This window comes from Pseudophryne corroboree, chromosome 8 (assembly GCF_028390025.1).
Source record: "Pseudophryne corroboree isolate aPseCor3 chromosome 8, aPseCor3.hap2, whole genome shotgun sequence".
NCBI lineage: Eukaryota > Metazoa > Chordata > Amphibia > Anura > Myobatrachidae > Pseudophryne > Pseudophryne corroboree.
Genome location: NC_086451.1, coordinates 221,695,757 through 221,713,879, shown reverse-complemented (window position 1 = coordinate 221,713,879; position 18,123 = coordinate 221,695,757).

Below are 18,123 nucleotides of genomic sequence, written 5' to 3'. Positions count from 1 at the left end.
GGGGAACTCATCTCCCCCACAACCCCTCCCTCTTAGCGCGTGCCGCAAAAGGGGTGTGGTCTCACAAGGAAGGGGTGTGGCTACACAAAAGTACCCCCCTATTCAAATAATGCCTCATAGTAGCACAATCTTATTCACATTGCCTGCCCCACATACTAGTGCCCTTTACACACACAATGCCCACAGTGGCAGAGCACCTTACACACAAAATTCCCACAGCAGTGCCCCCCCTCCTAATTTTAGATTCGATTCACAATATAACAGTATATGTTGAACAACCTTTGCTCACCTCTCTTATGTCTTCCATGTGTCCCTTCTGCTTTCTTGCTTCCTTTGTTTGTCACTCTCATGTGTCCATATCTTCATCCTAGGTATCCCTTACTCTCTATATGCTCTCCTTTGTGTCTGATCATCAGAATATTTCTCTCCTTTGCTTACCCCCTACACCTCTCACTCCCTGTGCCTCACTCCCCCATCTCACCCCATGAACCTCTCACTCCCTCCCCATCTCACCACCTGCTGCTCTCACTCCCCCATCTCACCCCCTGCTCCTCTCACTCCCCCATCTCACCCCCTGCTCCTCTCACTCCCCCATCTCGCCCCCTGCTCCTCTCACTCCCCCATCTCACCCCCTGCTCCTCTCACTCCCCCATCTCACCCCCTGCTCCTCTCACTCCCCCATCTCACCTCCTGCACCTCTCACTTCCTCCCCATCTCACCCCCTGCTCCTCTCACTCCCCCATCTCACCCCCTGCTCCTCTCACTCCCCCATCTCACCCCCTGCTCCTCTCACTCCCCCATCTCACCCCCTGCTCCTCTCACTCCCCATCTCACCTCCTGCACCTCTCACTTCCTCCCCATCTCACCGCCTGCTCCTCTCTCTCCCTCCCCTTCTCACCCCCTGCTCCTCTCACTCCCCCAACTTACTCCCTGCTCCTCTCACTCCCCCATGTCACCCCCTACACCTCTCACTCCACCAGCTCAATCCCTGCTCCTCTAATTCCCCCATCTCACCCCCTGCTCCTCTCACTCCGCCAACTCACCCCCTGCTCCACTCACCATGACTGTGGCCTGGAGCATCAAGTCCTGGCTGTGGTGTAAAGCTGGAAGCGGCTGCCAGACAGTCCTGGCTCACGGACCGGCTGCTATTCAAAAGAAGCAAGGCCGCACTTTGAATCTGGCGCCGACGGCGTTATTTTTGTACAACACTAATATTAATCCATCTGTGCATTTCGGATTTTATATGCTGATGACTGAATCAGTTTATATGCTAATGGCTGCAGCCATTGAATAAGTTCTGGCAACACAAAGTAAGCCAGAATATGTCAGAATCATTAAATTTTTAAATGCTCCAGCCCAATGCAGCAGGGGAGATGAGCAAGAGGATGGAAAATGGTAAATAATCCTCAGGGACTTCTAAATTCTTCTCTCACCGTCTGCTCCTCTCACATCCCCCCAATCTCTCCTCCTGCTCCTCTCACCACTGCCCCCCCAATCTCATCCCCTGCTTCTCTCACTACCACCCCCAATCTCACCCCCTGCTTTGCTCATCATCCCTCCGCCATCTCACCCCCTGCTTCACTCATCATCCCCCCGCCATCTCACCCCCTGCTTTGCTCATCATCCCTCCGCCATCTCACCCGCTGCTTTGCTCATCATCCCCCCGCCATCTCACCCCCTGCTTTGCTCATCATCCCCCCGCAATCTCACCCGCTGCTTTGCTCATCATCCCTCCGCCATCTCACCCCCTGCTTTGCTCATCATCCCCCCGCCATCTCACCCCCTGCTTTGCTCATCATCCCCCCGCCATCTCACCCCCTGCTTTGCTCATCATCCCCCCGCCATCTCACCCCCTGCTTTGCTCATCATCCCCCCGCCATCTCACCCCCTGCTTTGCTCATCATCCCTCTGCCATCTCATCCCCTGCTTTGCTCATCACTCCCCCGCCATCTCACCCCCTGCTTTGCTCATCATCCCCCGCCATCTCACCCCCTGCTTTGCTCATCATCCCCCGCCATCTCACCCCCTGCTTTGCTCATCATCCCCCGCCATCTCACCCTCTGCTTTGCTCATCACTCCCCCGCCATCTCACCCCCTGCTTTGCTCATCATCCCCCGCCATCTCACCCCCTGCTTTGCTCATCATCCCCCCGCCATCTCACCCCCTGCTTTGCTCATCATCCCTCTGCCATCTCACCCCCTGCTTTGCTCATCATCCCCCGCCATCTCACCCCCTGCTTTGCTCATCATCCCCCGCCATCTCACCCCCTGCTTTGCTCATCACTCCCCCGCCATCTCACCCCCTGCTTTGCTCATCATCCCCCGCCATCTCACCCCCTGCTTTGCTCATCATCCCCCGCCATCTCACCCCCTGCTTTGCTCATCATCCCCCGCCATCTCACCCCCTGCTTTGCTCATCATCCCTCTGCCATCTCATCCCCTGCTTTGCTCATCATCCCCCCGCCATCTCACCCCCTGCTTTGCTCATCATCCCCCGCCATCTCACCCCCTGCTTTGCTCATCATCCCCCGCCATCTCACCCCCTGCTTTGCTCATCATCCCCCGCCATCTCACCCCCTGCTTTGCTCATCATCCCTCTGCCATCTCATCCCCTGCTTTGCTCATCATCCCCCCGCCATCTCACCCCCTGCTTTGCTCATCATCCCCCGCCATCTCATCCCCTGCTTTGCTCATCATCCCCCCGCCATCTCACCCCCTGCTTTGCTCATCATCCCCCGCCATCTCACCCCCTGCTTTGCTCATCATCCCCCGCCATCTCACCCCCTGCTTTGCTCATCATCCCCCGCCATCTCATCCCCTGCTTTGCTCATCATCCCCCCGCCATCTCACCCTCTGCTTTGCTCATCATCCTCCGCCATCTCACCCGCTGCTTTGCTCATCATCCCCCCGCCATCTCACCCCCTGCTTTGCTCATCATCCCCCCGCCATCTCACCCCCTGCTTTGCTCATCATCCCCCGCCATCTCACCCCCTGCTTTGCTCATCATCCCCCCGCCATCTCACCCGCTGCTTTGCTCATCATCCCCCGCCATCTCACCCCCTGCTTTGCTCATCACTCCCCCGCCATCTCACCCCCTGCTTTGCTCATCATCCCCCGCCATCTCACCCCCTGCTTTGCTCATCATCCCCCGCCATCTCACCCCCTGCTTTGCTCATCATCCCCCCGCCATCTCACCCCCTGCTTTGCTCATCATCCCTCTGCCATCTCATCCCCTGCTTTGCTCATCATCCCCCGCCATCTCACCCCCTGCTTTGCTCATCATCCCCCCGCCATCTCACCCCCTGCTTTGCTCATCATCCCCCGCCATCTCACCCCCTGCTTTGCTCATCATCCCCTGCCATCTCATCCCCTGCTTTGCTCATCATCCCCCGCCATCTCACCCCCTGCTTCGCTCATCATCCCCCACATCCCCCCTGTCCTCCGTCGTCAGAGCTGGAGCCGGAGCCTGGAGAATCAGGTTTCCGTGCACTGTAAACTTAGCAGCGGCTGCCAGACAGTCCTGACTCGCGGACAGGCTGCCTGCTGTTCAAAAGAAGGGGCTGCTCTTTTGAAGCTAGCGCTGATTGCGCACCAATCACGTATCACGGACCGTTAGCCAATGAGAAGCTGCCACTTGGCAGCTTCTCATTGGCTGGCGGTCCATGAGTCATGATTGGCTCACGCCAGATTTTGAAATAGCCACTCCTTCTTTTTATTGGTGCTGCAACCGGTTTGCGAGCTGGAATTGGCTGGCGGCCGCTGCCAACTTCACAATGCAGCTGGGACCTGCTGCTGTGGCCAGGCGGAGGCGGAACTGGTTCATCCTGCAATTAGAGGTGACAGAATGCAGTTCCGCCCCGTTCCGGCCCACTTTATCCACTGATGCTATCTAAAGGACCCACACTTACAATGGACTAATATATTTCTGGCACATAAAACATACTTATGACAAGTTCATATGCAGCAGAGCATAGCAATATACCCCTTAAAAAGTAGTGTCCAGTATTCAGGCAACTGTACTGTAATTCATGTCTGTGCCCAGAAATTTGCTACTACATGTAGCAATAGTATTACTCACTCTGTAATATGACAGCTATAGTAGTACTGCTGTAACCAAGGTTTACGTAAAATTATATGCTTGTGCACTACTGGACTATTATTATATGCTGTGCCTCCACCCAAGCTTATCTATGTATATTATTTTTATAGATTTTCTCTAAATGGTCAGTTTAGGAAAACCAGATAGACTAATCCACTACACTACTCTAATATAAACAAATATAAGTGTTTTATACTAATAAATTATTACCACACTTACACTTTTTCCTTTAGTGTTAAATAAATAAATTATTATTTAATTATAGTAAGGTAAGTATAATAACATTGGTTATCACAAGGTCATAATTTGTTAAATATACAGTCCCTGCTAATTTCCCTTATGGCCTATACAATATACCTGCATGCATTACAAAAAATTACCTTTTGGCAGCTACCAATTCTTTTGCCTAAGGCAAATTTGAAAAAATAATAATAATAATAATAATAATAATAATAATAATAATAATAATAATCTTAGGTGTACACCTAGGTCAATAACTATATGTCATGCATGACACACCTTTATATATTTAAACCAGTTTAAGTATTTGCTTCAAGGAAAATACATGCATTCAATAAATGTTGTTAGTGTAAATATAACATATACTCATATAAGCGCTTTTAGTGTTAAGTTAATGTTCACTTCAAGCAATTAATAATAACTGAACTCACTCCAAAGTACCCTATGAGTACACATCCTGATGCCTTATGCTGCTGTATAATAAGTTGGTTTATACGCTGAATCCTTTCCAGAGTTGTAAATGAGGAAAGTATACTGCCTGAATTCCTGTATGCTCCAGTTGAATATTAAATGTTGTCTGGGAGGTTTCCACTGAGTAAATTACTTTCACTTTGCCAGACAGTACGTGTTTCAATATTGTATCTTTTACTTTTGTATCCAATGTAGGTAGACAGTCTGACAGTATTCCCCAGATTCTAAAGTTACTTTGTTTAGCCAAACTGGGTTGATACAATTATTGTGTCCATTAGTGTTACCAATGTCTTGTTAAGCCTGTCTTTCAGCATACTCCTGATGACTCTGTTATCTGTGAGATAGCTGTAAAGTCACTCCTTAATTTAAGCTTAATGCCAGACTTTCCTGTACTATGAATTTGGCTTATTACTTCACTGGTTCTAGTGCTTGACAGTCATTAAACTGCAGCCAATAAAATATCACTATGCCTTAAGAGTTAGCAGAATACTTCTAGCGTTAGTGTCTATAAGTGTTGTAGGTGTGTGAGGTTGCAATTCTCACCCATCCAACGTCTATCTGGACCCTCTTGCTCTGTCTGTCTCTCAAGCATCTTTACGTCATACAGAGCTGGTGCTGCTGTCTCCGTCTTTCCCTCAACCTTCTTCCTTTACCCAGCACCACCGTCAGGGCCGCCATCAGGGGGGTGCTTGGGGCACAGCTGTCCTGGGCCCAGCCTCTCTGGCAGAGGGCCCGGGAAGCTCATGCAGCCACCTGCCCGCCGCCGCCGTCCCCGCCGTTCTGCCGCTGTCCTCCGATCCTCCAGCAGCCATGGCCGTCTTTTCATATGGGCTCAATGGGCTCTTGCCCAAGGGCCCCAGGCATATAAAGGCCCTATCCTGATAGCTGAGGGTCTCCTCTTTCCAGGGGTACCAGATTTTTGAAAATCGGCCCTGGCGAACCGGAGATATCCAACTTGAAAGCAGTGGTCCCCATCCAAGCATGTTAATTGCTCTTCCCAGCAAGATATCTTGGGTTCTGTCTGATTTAGAGTTTTTCTGAGGATATACTCCAAAAGCTGGAACTCTCCCCTTTCAGTATACATGGGCAGCTTGTCTCTACTGTGCCCATAACCAGAGATATCAGCCTTCAAGGAGCTGGTCCCTGCTCCAGCTCCACACGCCTAATATGCAGTTTTAGATATTCATTGGTGAATTGCTCTGGCTCCTGAACTCTGATCCCCAAGTCCCCAGTACCTCCTGACAGGTGGGACTCTCTAGTTTTTTTTATCCCATTCAAACCTAAGAAATACATTTTCAGGAACTTGAGATATCTGCAGTGAAGCAAGCTGCCCTCCCACCAGAAATTGATAAATATTAAGCCCACTCCACTATCCACCCCTCCCCTACGTATTAAACCCTGGAAGTCATGTACTAGGGCGTCTTCATTCAGCCCAATGCCCCCTTCTACAGTTTATCCCCATCTGTACAGTAAAGGAGTAATTAGCAGAAATTACTGCTCCAGGTCTTACATGCTTAGTGGAAGATAGAACACCCCCTACCACCCGCAGGACATCAAACCTGCCGCTGATAGCACCCACCACCCCTACCGCTGGAGGATAGGTAGGGGGCCCCAGTGCATTGCTGTGCCCAGGGGCCTACACTGGTGTTAAGACGGCCCTGCCAGCAGCTCTGTATTGAAAACTTCCCTCACAAAATGGGCGCCGCCACAGAGGAGACCGTTATTGAAGATACTAGAGGAGCCCTCTAGTACCTAGAATAACTGTCTCCTATGAGGCGGCGGACATTTTGGAAGGGACGTTTTCAATACAGCTGCAGGAGGATGGAGGAGAGCAGCAGAACAGTGGGGATGGAGGAGGGCAGGCAGTGGCATCAGCATCCTGGGCCGTCCCGACAGCAGCACATGTATGTATGCATGCATGTGTGTGTATATAATACACACACGTGTTAACTGGTGCAATTCTAAAGCTGACTCCTCCACAGTGATGAGAGGGTGGGGGGGGGGCTGCCTATTTTGTCAGTCCCGGGCCCTGCAATTTCTGATGGCAGCCCTGGCCACCGTCACTCTACGCTGGAACACTTCTGACTTTTGGCATACAGTAGACCCACCAGGCAGGCTTTAACATCCAAGGCTCTCTCTATTCTCCTCCTAAATGTTTACAGCAAGCGAGCAGCCCCAGGAGGTAGCGATACCCTTTATGATGTGCCCAGCTTCTATTCCTGTGCATTATTTGGCAATGTCATCAGCCCCAGCCACCCTCTCAATGTTTACAGCAGATTCTGAGAGGCAGCTGGTGAGGCTTGAATGACGTCACCTTTAGGCATGCATACTGGGCAGCAGTTTCCATCTCCTACCTGCCTGCTCAATGTTTACAGAAGACGAGCAGTAGCAGGAGGGACTTCAACAGTGCCACCTAATTATGCGCCCATGCACTTAAAGCTGCTCGGCCCTGGCTACAGCCCTAGTGCTATTCCCGCTGAGGTTACAGCTCTTAAGCAGCGGGTAGCAGCCAATGACTGAGCACTCACCGAGGGATCGCTAGACTGACTCATCAGTGCAGAGGAGCTCGTTTTATGTGTCTTGTTAGATGGGCTCGCGCTGATCTGTTGACTCTCATTGGGTCCCTCTCCCCTCCGCAACCAATTAACCTTCTCTGCTGCGAGTGGCTCTCGGTCAGCGCGAGGAGAACCACTGTGCCGCCCTGCAGGGTATTACTCCGGCGGCTCGTGATCAGCGCGAGGAAACAGTCTTTCCTGCTCCTGCAGACCATCGCTCTCAACTGTAACTTGTAAATTTACTATGAGAGAGCCAATGACCTGTCTCGTGCACATACCTCCCACTGATCGCCTCAGAGCAAGCATATATGCATCGCCAAACACATGTATCCCAACCACACCACTGTATACACATAAATATTATTAATTCACATAAATAATGAATGTTTATTTATATAAAAATGTTTTATATTTCTATTTATTTATTTATTTCATAAAATAATACTTGAATATATATATTTTTATATTTATACATATAACCACTGTATTATATTTATCTACTTATTTTTTGCATGGCTACATTCTCCCTCTGGTGATCTCCTCAAACTGAAATAGTTTCCTTAAACTAAGATCACCATCAAAGTAATATTATTTTTAATAACATTTTTAATGCCATGTATCTCTAAAAGTTTCAGTGGGCCATCCCAACTGGTCATAAGTTAGAATTAAAGGTGGATGCCACACTCTTTTTGAATGCTCCCTTATTCTCCCTTCTTGTATTACATCAATATTACTAGGCTGTAACTGTGACTCAGATTCACAGTCCAAAAATATATGTTCTTCTTCTCTTTCCTCCACATTCTCTAAGATATCCCTAACACAAGGTACTGACCCATTGCCCTGGCTATCCCTGTCGACCTCGCTCTTTTGAAAAGGTTCAGGTTGCAGCTCAATGTTGGACATTTTGATAGCATCATTAAAAGTAGTGTCAGCATCTTTATAATAACATCCATACCCCACATCTTCTTCTTCTACTTCACTCTCTATTCCAGGTTCAGATGTTACTCTACTCGCTTCACTACTTTCCTTTGGGACAACAATATTAGTGTCCTCTTTACAATCATACATGCGTACCTCTCCGTCTATAGGTAACAGATGCTGTCTATTATATGTAAGGATTAAATCCTCTCCTGACTCCGGTTTGATTTTATATACCGATAAATCAACAATTTTTTCAACTACTATAAAGGGATCTTCCGTCCATCTATTGGAAATTTTAAATTTTCTGTTAACCTCAAGCTGTCTCAACAACACTCTGGGGGACATGTACTAAGCAGTGATAAAAGTGGAGAAGTGAGCCAGTGTAGAAGTTGCCCTTAGCAACCAATCAGCATTGACTTAACATTTCTAATTTGCATACTATACAATTTCTCCACTGGCTCACTTCTCCACTTTTATCAGTGCTTAGCACATGTCCCCCTCTGTCTCCAGGAACTAATTCCACATCTCTTATGTTCCTATCATAACGGGTTTTATTTTTATTTTCCAGTTTATTAGCAATTTGTGTTGCTAATTCGTATGCTTGATCTAGCTCTTGACGTAACTTCTCTACATACTTAGTGTGAGAGATGGGTGATCTCTTAGTGGGAGTTACACCTAGACTGACGTCTATGGGGAGTTTTGCTTCCCTTACGAACATTAAGTAGTAAGGTGAATGACCTGTTGTCACATTTCTGGTACAATTGTACTCATGGACTAACCGATTTATATGTCTCTTTCAATGCCACTTATCAAAAGGATTCAATGTTCCCAACATGTTAAGTAAAGTTCTATTGAATCTTTCTGGCTGGGGATTTCCTTGTGGGTGATATGGAGTGGTTAGGGGCTTTACAACCCACAACAGTTACACAGTTCTTCTATGAGTTTACTCTCAAACTCCCTTCCCTGATCTGAGTGTAATCTGTTGCGTAACCCATAGTGGATAAAAATTTTCTCCCACAAAGTATTTGCCATCGTTACAGCTTTCTGATTAGGTGTTACATACGCTTGCGCGTAACGCGTAAAATTGTCTGTTACCACTAATATATGACATTTATTTTCTGGTTCTACCTCTAAAGTTAAATAGTCCATACAGACTAAGTCCATAGGCCCACTACTGCAACCAGTAACTAATGGTGCCCCTTTTGTTGGAATAGTTTTCCGTGCAATGCAATTTCCACATGTTTTGAAATAATTTTCAACATCTTTCTCCATCCCTGGCCAATAAAATCTATCTGTCACTAATCCAGCAGTTTTATCACTCCCCAAGTGACCGTGTCTGTCATGTAAAGCTTGCAGTGCCATTTCTCTGAATTTCTTAGGCAGCACCAGCTGATATCCCTCTCGCTTTCTGAACTTCTGCTTTTGTCTATAGAGCAACCCATCTTTCATAATTAAATTTTTACGTTGCCTATATAGCAGATCTCTGTCTCTCTTACATTCAAATATCTTGTACATCTTTTACCAGTTAATTGAGAAATTACATACCCTATTTGAGGGTCTTGATATTGTTCTCTCCTCGTTTGCTGTTGTCTAATTTTGGGTAACCCCTCCATTTCCATTTGACTTATCCAACAGAAAGATAAAGTCAATACATTTGATTTTGCCCCTAACATAGATATATATCCTTCATGTTTAGGCATTGTATCTTGTATCATACGAGTTTCTTGACAAATGCCTTTTATTTCCCCAGCTGGCACCTCTACCCACTCTTCTTCCTGGGTATTTTCTGCTACTTGGCCTGGGATTCATGACAAACTATCAGCATCAACGTTGTTTATGCCAGGACGGTATTTTAAATTAAAATCATATATTGCCAATGCCGCTAACCACCGGTGGCGTCTAATCTAGCGGTGGTTTGGATGTAAGTGAGGGGATTGTTGTCTGTATGCACTTCAAAAGTGACTCCATACAGATAGTCGTGAAATTTCTCCACAATACACCACTTAAGGGACAAAAACTCCAATTTATGGGTTGGATACCTCTTTTCACTTTTAGACAACCCTCTGCTAGCAAATGATACAGGCTTAAGTTCATCAGAACATTTCTGGTACAATACCCCTCCTATCCCTTCTAGTGAAGCATCTACATGTACCACATATGGTAATTTGGGATCAGCATAGGCCAATACGGGGGCATTTGTTAAACAGTGCTTTAAATTCAGAAATGCTTCCTCACATGAAGGCATCCACCTGTCTCCGAATAAATCATTCACTTTGAATTTAAACTGTGCAGGTTCTACTTTCCCTTTCACCTTCTTACTCTGTTTACTAGGATACCCCCTAGTAAGATCAGTAAGTGGTTTGGCTATTTTGGAGTAATTTGGTATGAACCATCTATAATATCCACACAATCCCAAATATGACCTTAGCTCCCTCAATTTTGTGGGTTGTGGACATTTGTTCACCACCTCAACTTTAGATGGATCTGTAGACACCCCATTTTTGCTTACAATTTGCCCCAGGTATTTAACTGAGGACTGACACATCCTGCATTTATCTAGAGACAACTTCAATCCCCCTTCTTTTAATCTGTCCAGCACTTTCAGCAGCCTCCTGTTATACTCCTCTAAACTGTTACCAAACACTATAATGTCATCTAGATATACAATGACTTATCTGTCATTCATGTCCCCAATGATCTTATCCATTGTCATTTGAAAAGTAGCTGGTACACCTTTAATTCCCTGGGGCATGCTCAAAAATTTAAAAAAATCCCAAAGGACAGATAAAAGCTGTCTTCTCTCTATCTTTTGGACACACAGGGATTTGGCAGAATCGGTTACGAAGGTCTAATACTGAAAACCAACAGATCCTCTGAAGGCAGTATAAGGCTTCTTCTATTTTAGGACCCACATATTGATACGGTACTGTTCGTTGATTAAGAGTCCTATAATCTACGCACATTCTAAGCTTTCCATTTTTCTTTTGAGTGATTACTATTGGTGATGCATAGGGACTCTTAGATTCTATAATAACTTGGTTTTCTACTAGTCCTTTTAAATGAGATTGTACGTCTTCAAAATCTGCAGGGGCAATTCGGCGGGATCTCTCTCTGAATAGAGTATCATTTGTCAATTTTATTTGATGTTCTATTTCCTTTACTTTGCCCAAATCCCATTCTCCCATAGAATATACCCCTTCCTTCTCTTTCAGGCTTTGAATTAATTTGTTGCTTTTCTCCTTCTGATATACTGCTCCCATCAAAACACCTGTCAAATTCATCCCTTATTTCCTCAAGGGTACTGTGATTCCTTACTGCTGCACAATTCCATAAGGGCACCATACAACTGTGTATTGGTTCCTACAATTATGGACACATCCTCTCCTCCCTGAGGTACTTCAGGGCATATAAGTGCAATGAATGGTATTTGTACTACATCTTTACTGGACTCATTTATAAATTCAATTTCTGTCTCGATGTATCCTAAATATGGGTACCTTTCTGTACTTAGTCCCCATATCACTAGTCCAGTTAAGAGTTTTATTGGTACCCCTGATAATTTATCTTTATACCACGGTTCAAATATAATAGATACTTGGGAACCGCTATCAAGCAGTACCTTGCAGGGATGTCTATTAATTCTAGCCTCTGTCATTGGGATGGGTCCTAAAATACCTTCTGGCAATACTCCATTCCACCATGAATTCCCCATTGCGCTCACGCTAATATCTAGGGGGCCGGTGCAGGAGTCACAGGCCGCCCTCGCCCGTTTCCCCTTTCCGTGACCTGATCAGTGTTTGTTTGGCTTCCCTGATTTTGACTGCATTCAGCAGTTTTGTGTCCTAGCTCTCCACATGTAAAGCAGCCTCTTTGGCTATACCTATACCACCTTCCCATACCTCGTACTGGAGGATAAGTAATACTAGCATTACTTTGAGGCACATTTGTTCTGCTCTGTGAGGATATGAATTGGTCTATCTTTTTATTCTGTTCTTCAGTCATTTTACAAATCTTCTCCTCTAATGTACTACTCTACACAGTCGAACATACTACTTTTACTTTCTTGACTGTGCGTTCCCGCATATCAATCATTGTTTTTTCCATTTTAATTTCTTTCATTATTTCATTGAAAGTTGGAGGGGATTTACATATCTCTGAGCACCTTAACTTTTGTGCAATGGGGTCTTTAGTTAATGCACCTCTCAATAACTGTTTCACCCTGTTCTCATCTACTTCTGTTTTCTTCATTCCCCCCTTCTCTATTATTTTGTATAACAGTTTGTCTAACCGAAACAGGTAATACTTAACTTCTCTCCGGTCTCTTGGAATGTATGGTGTAACCTAGATATTAGGTCCCCTATATCCTCTAACATTCCATAGGCATAATCTAAAGCCTCAAAGTACGTTTCAAGGGTGTCATTGGGATTACTTCTCCTTGCCACTTGGATCACTCCCATTGTTGGCCCACACAATTTCTCCACCACCCTCTAAAGTTTAATGTGGTCAGAGCATTGCCACTCCTCTGTTTGCTGAACTGCTGCTTCCTTCCATACCTCATATGTTTCCTCCCCTTGGGGTACAGGTTGCATCCCTGAAAACACCTTAAATCTACGGTAACTTCCCTCATAGTGCCAACGTTCTAATTGTGTGACAACTCTGTCCACCATAGTCTCAAATTGGGTTCCTAGTTTTTCCTCGTTTGTGTTTACTGGGGTATTATTATTTTCTACTCCCTCAGCACTATTCTCACTACTCCCTCTTTTGGCCTACATGATCTTCCCTTGCAGATGCTCCAGTGATTATATCACCACCCTCATCATTGCAGGGATTAAATAGGGATCTAATTCATTTTTAGTCTCTATCAAAATGGTGCATATCAATTACTTGGGATTGTACTACACCATATAGCATAGGTCTGCAAACTTGGTACTCATTACCTCACACAGTGCATGTTTTGCAGGTCTCCTCACAGAATCACAAGTGAAATAATTTAAATCCACCTGCGGACCTTTTAAAATGTGTCTGAGTAATTAATACACCTGTGCACCTGCTGGGTTACCTGCAAAACATGCACTGTGTGGGGTAATGAGGACCGAGTTTGCAGACCTATGCCATATAGAGTACTTATTTGAGAAATAACATCTGCATCTGAGAACTCTGAGAAGTTTCCCCCTACAGCTATGCATTTACAAGGGTTTTTCCCTTTCTGCTGACTCCAAAGGAAAATATCTTTCTCTGTTATACTTTCCATACTGACTGACTTTTAGTTTAGGCTTGTACAACAGGAGTACTCCTATTTATTGGGATCTCAGCAGTGCCTCCACTATGTAACCCAGGGTTACGTAAAATAATATGCTTGTGTATTACTGGACTATTATTATATGCTGTGCCTCCACCCTAAGTTTATCTATGTATATTATTTTTATAGATTTACTCTAAATGGTCAGCTTAGGAAAACCAGATAGACTAATCCCCTGCACTACTCTAATATAATTAAATATTATAAGTATTTTATACTAATAAATTATTACATTTTTTCCTTTAGTATTAAATAAATAAATTAATATTTAATTATAGTAAGGTAAGTATAATAACATTGGTTATCATAAGGTCACAATTTGTTAAATATACAATCCCTGCTAATTTCCCTTATGGCCTATACAATATACCTGCATGCATTACAAAAATTACTTTTGGGCAGCTGCCAATTCTTTTGCCTAAGGCAAATATGGAAAAAAACAATCTTAGGTGTACACCTAGGTCAATAACTATATGTCATGCATGACACACCTTTATATATTTAAACCAGTTAAAGTATTTGCTTCAAGGAAAATACATGCATTCAATAAATGTTGTTAGTGTAAATATTCCATATACTCATATAAGCGCTTTTAGGTGGTCATTCCGAGTTGATCGCTCGCTAGCAGTTTTCAGCAGCCGTGCAAATGCTATGCCGCCGCCCACTGGGAGTGTATGTTAGCTTAGCAGAAGTGTGAACGAAAGAATCGCAGACCGGCTACAAATTTATTTAGTGCAGTTTTAGAGTAGCTCCAAACCTACTCCTAGCTTGCGATGACTTCAGACTGCATTTTTCCTGGCACGATGCGCTTTTTTTTAATACTTCCTGAAAACAGTCAGTTGACACCCAGAAATGCCCAATTCATGTCAATCACTCTGCGGCCAGCAGTGCGACTAAAAAGCTTTGCTACACCTTGTGGGAAACTACATCTTTCGTTGTACTTAACCGTCGCACGTGCGCATTGCGCCACATACGTATGCGCAGAAGTGCTTTTTTTGCCTCATCGCTGCACAGCGAACGAAAGCAGCTAGCGATCAACGTGGAATGACCCCCTTAGTGTTAAGTTAATGTTCACTTCAAGCGATTAATAATAACTGAACTCACTCCAAAGTACCCTATGAGTACAAATCCTGATGCCTTATGCTGCTGTATAATAAGTTGGTTTATACGCTGAATCCTTTCCAGAGTAGTAAATGAGGAAAGTATACTGTCTGTATTCCTATATGCTCCAGTTGAATATTAAATGTTGTCTGGGAGGTTTCCACTGAGTAAATTACTTTCACTTTGCCAGACAGTACGTGTTTCAATATTGTATTTTTTACTTTTGTATCCGATGTAGGTAGACAGTCTGACAGTATTCCCCAGATTCTAAAGTTACTTTGTTTAGCCAAACTGGGTTGATACAATTATTGTGTCCATTAGTGTTACCAATGTCTTGTTAAGCCTGTCTGGCAGCATACTCCTGATGACTCTGTTATCTGTGAGATAGCTGTAAAGTCACTTCTTAATTTAAGCTTAATTCCTGACTTTCCTGTACTATGAATTTGGCTTATTACTTCACTGGTTCTAGTGCTTGACAGTCATTAAACTGCAGCCAATAAAATATCACTATTCCTTAAGAGTTAGCAGAATACTTCTAGCGTTAGTGTCTATAAGTGTTGTAGGTGAGTGTGAGGTTGCAATTCTCACCCATCCAACGTCTATCTGGACCCTCTTGCTCTGTCTCTCTCTCAAGCATCTTTACGTCATACAGAGCTGGTGCTGCTGTCTCCGTCTTTCCCTCAACCTTCTTCCTTTACCCAGCGCCACCGTCACTCTACACTGGAACACTTCTGACTTTTGGCATGCAGTAGACCCACCAGGCAGGCTTTAACATCCAAGGCTCTCTCTATTCTCCTCCTAAATGTTTACAGCAAGCGAGCGGCCCCAGGAGGTAAAGATACCCTTTATGATGTGCCCAGCTTCTATTCCTGTGCATTATTTGGCAATGTCATCAGCCCCAGCCACCCTCTCAATGTTTACAGCAGATTCTGAGAGGCAGCTGGTGAGGCTTGAATGACGTCACCTTTAGGCATGCATACTAGGCAGCAGTTTCCATCTCCTACCTGCCTGCTCAATGTTTACAGCAGACGAGCAGTAGCAGGAGGGACTTCAACAGCGCCACCTAATTATGTGCCCATGCACTTAAAGCTGCTCGGCGCTGGCTACAGCCCTAGTGCTATTCCCGCTGAGGTTACAGCTCTTGAGCAGTGGGTAGCAGCCAGTGACTGAGCACTCACCGAGGGATCGCTAGTAGAGATGGCTACTGACTCACTGTCTCAACACAGTGACTCGAATCATCAGGAAGTGTGAATGATTCGAGTCACTCACAGTGTAATGAGTCGAGACAGCTGCAGCATTAGCTTCTCTCAGCCAGAGGGAGGAGACTCAGTGTGTCCTTCAGTCAGTGTGTTCTTCTGTGTGTCTTTAGCTGTGATTGGCCAGAGGCTATACCAGGTGACACCCAGTGGGAGGGGGGAGGGAGCAGTCACGACTCACAAGTCAGTGAGTGCTGTGCTGCTCTGCCTGATCCATTTCATGAATCATGATTCATCCTGAGTCTGCCAGTGAGTTGAGACAGTTATACACTGTGTAGACTCAGTGACTCAGTGAATGGATCTGATTCATGCAGCATAAGCCTGCAGGAGGTGGAGCCCCTGTAGTACAGGGCTCTCAGCTCAGTGTTCTCAACTCACTGTTCCTGCTCAATGTGATTGTGGGTGGCAGACTCCCTGCAGGCTAAATAGTGGATAATATAATAAATCCAAGGCCACTTAAAAAAAAGCCCACCTAAAATCATCCAATTAGCAAAGTATGCAAAGTAAAAAAAAAAATGTTTTTATTTGGTTTAGTTACAGACTGAATGATGTGTTTCATGGCTGTTAAGCTTTCTCTCCTCAGCCAGGAGTAATGTGCATATTCTGTAACTAGTATGCAATAAGTGGTTATTAATAATACAGGTTGAGTATCCCATATCCAAATATTCCGAAATACGGAATATTCCGAAATACGGACTTTTTTGAGTGAGAGTGAGATAGTGAAACCTTTGTTTTTTGATGGCTCAAGGTACACAAACTTTGTTTAATACACAAAGTTATTAAAAATATTGTATTAAATGACCTGCAGGCTGTGTGTATAAGGTGTATATGAAACATAAATGAATTGTGTGAATGTAGACACACTTTGTTTAATGCACAAAGTTATAAAAAAATATTGGCTAAAATGACCTTCAGGCTGTGTGTATAAGGTGTATATGAAATATAAATGCATTCTGTGCTTAGATTTAGGCCCCATCACCATGATATCTCATTATGGTATGCAATTATTCCAAAATACGGAAAAATCCCATATCCAAAATACCTCTGGTCCCAAGCATTTTGGATAAGAGAGACTCAACCTGTATATCAACATAACAGTGAATCTATGTTAATATATTAACAATCAGTGCATAAGCAGCTGCCTCCCCCAGATACACTGCACAATAACTGCAGCTGAATAATTCCCTCCATGAGTCCAGCACTGATCCTCCAGCACTGGCAACTCACTGATTCATGTGCAGTCTCTGCAATACATTAAAATACAAATGAGTCATGACTCATGTGCCGAGACACTGACTCGAGACACTTCACTGAACTGAGTCATGTGTCTCAACTCAGTTCAGTGAATCACTTTGCCCATGACTAATCGCTAGACTGACTCATCAGTGCAGAGGAGCTCCTTTTATGTGTCTTGTTAGACGGGCTCGCACTGATCAGTTGACTCTCATTGGGTCCCTCTCCCCTCTGCAACCAATTAACCTTCTCTGCTGCGAGCTGCTCGCAGTCAGCGCGAGGAGAACCACTTTGCCACCCTGCAGGGTATTACTCCGGCGGCTCGTGATCAGCCTGATCAGCGCAAGGAAGCGGTCTTTCCTGCTCCTGCAGACCATCGCTCTAAACTGTAACTTGTAAGTTAACAATGAGAGAGCCGATGACCTGTCTCGTGCACATACCTCCCACTGATCGCCTCAGAGCAACCAAGTGTGCATCGCCAAACACATGTACCCCAACCATACTACTGTATACACATAAATATTATTAATTCACATAAATAATGAATTTTTATTTATATAAAAATATTTTATAATTCTATTTATTTATTTATTTCATAAAATAATACTTGAATATATATTTTTATATTTATACATATAACTACTATATTAATATTTATCTACTTATTTATTGCACAGCAACACTGCCAAATAGTATACCACCAGTAATAGTAGTGCATAGTAATATGCCAGCAATAACAGTAGTGCCCTATAGAAAGTCAGAAGTAGTAGTATCATACCTCCCAACTGTCCCGATTTTCGCGGGACAGTCCCGTTTTTTGGGGACTGTCCCGCTGTCCCACCCGCGGGCCACAGTGTACCGCGGTGGGGGGGTCAGTTGGGAGGCTCTCTCAATAGCAGAGCAGCGGTGAATAGACGCTGTGCGCATGCGCACACGTCTATTCAGTGGA